We start from the raw sequence: 2,121 nt of genomic DNA, 5'->3' as shown, positions 1-2,121 counted from the left end.
ATATTGATACCACTTTGAAAAGCTTTCGTGCTTTAATATTGATGAGTTGTATGCTAATTGAACAGTATTTGTTTGGCTATGATTATTTCATGAAAAAGATGAAGAAAAACATTATTATTGGAAAAAGGACCTTAGCGCGTTTCTAAAAAGTTTAATATATATTATACAGCTATATATTTGTGATTTGTTTGTTACATCATACGAATAAAATTGCGTGGAGAACTTGAATTTTAAAACATATGAAAATAACTGATGATCACATGAAGGCCACACATGGAAGCATATTGTTTACTTTACTAACTTTTGTAACTCATAATAATTTATACTCAGTAGACCATTTTTTAAATCTTGACGGCTCCAAATAAGCATGTAATATTAAATTTACAGCTTTAAGTTAAAATAAACTTTTATTTATCTGTACAATTGATTGATTAATATATTGATCCAAAGAATTAGGTGAAAATTTCGACAGTTAATCAATTGAGTAAGTAAGATTTCCCTATTATTATTTGTTTCCATTATTATGACTTTATATGTATTTCAAAAAAAATTAAGAGAAAATTAGCAAAGTAGTTACAATTCCTAACTTAATTAGTAAAAATATCTACACTTTAAAATAATTATTGAAAATGTCAAAATGTCAATACTTTAGAAAGTAATTTGTATGCAGATTTATTTCAGTCCAACATTGAATCAAATTCTACATCTGTTACCCATTTACACTTCTTCCTTTAATACCATTAAATTTATTTTTCATCTTTCACTTTTCAATATTTTTCTCTTCAATCAACTTTTCAGTTTTCACCATCCCCATTATTCACTTTTCTCTTCTTCTTTTTTCTTTCATCAAAATATCACCATCCTTTCTCATTGTTGAAGAAGAATTAATTATTCAAGTTCATAAATATATATATCTATCAATTAATCAAGAAATCTATCAATTAATCAAGAAATCTCTCAAAGATAAACTAGTTGGTATAAACATATAATGAGCAAAATGAAATACAAAACTATTTGACTAATGCAATTAGGATGAATACACATATAATGAATACATAAATAAACTGTATTTTGTCTATTTATAGTTGAGAATGAATAGAAAATCAAAATATAAATACAAAACTTTATGGTATATATTAGGACGAATATGAAATCAAATCTAAATACAAACTTTATCGTATACGTTAGGATGAATACAAAATCAAATCAAAATATAAATTATTTGGTATACAAAGTGTTATTGGAAATAAGCAAAATAAAATACCTATACCATGAATATACATGAGTATTGTATTCTGAATACCGAAAAACTTGTTAAAGAGGAGATACATAGACTTCATAACCTTAACATCATAGCCAAATAACTTCATAAAATTTAGACATTTTTAAAGATAAATTATAATTTCATAACGTCAAAATGATGCCTTAGTAGAATAAACTGCTTCAAATATGATAATGTATGGTAAATAAACGTGTTTACAAACAACAAAAAAAATTAAGAAAATTGAATATTGAATTTTAAGAACAATGGTGATAGGCGTGTTTTTTAGATCATGGTAAAAGAATAAGAAAGAAGTGAAAGTTGGTGTATTTTGATAAATTGTTAATTAGTTCTTTGTTTTTGAATTTTTATAACTGATAATACTTTTAAGCAATTGTCTCTTTTTAATATTTTCTCTTCCCTTGATTTCTCCTTTCAATTTTTAACAATTGTTTTGTTTTTGACATTTTTACTATATATTGAAAGTATTGAAAATAAATCCTATTAAATATCAAAATATTAACATTTTGAAATTTTTTCCAAAAATTAAAATTATTTTGACGAAATTTCTCATGAATGAATTAATACAAGATATTCAGCCCTAAATCCTAATAAACTCCCCAACTATTACATAAGCTGAATCAGGCATATCACTATGTTGAGTTAATAAATTGGTGACTTTATGTAAGTTTCAAATAATTTTAAAAAATTATTATTCTATCAATATTTCTCATTAATCAATTAATACCATATTTGTTCTAATCATTTCCCAACTTTGACATAATTAGAATCAGGCAGGTTAAAGTGTTTAATAACCCGCCCAAACTTGGAGGAATCATATATATATATATATATATATA

Source organism: Solanum pennellii, chromosome 6 (genome assembly GCF_001406875.1).
Source record: "Solanum pennellii chromosome 6, SPENNV200".
Lineage (NCBI taxonomy): Eukaryota > Viridiplantae > Streptophyta > Magnoliopsida > Solanales > Solanaceae > Solanum > Solanum pennellii.
This window is presented reverse-complemented; position numbering follows the sequence as displayed.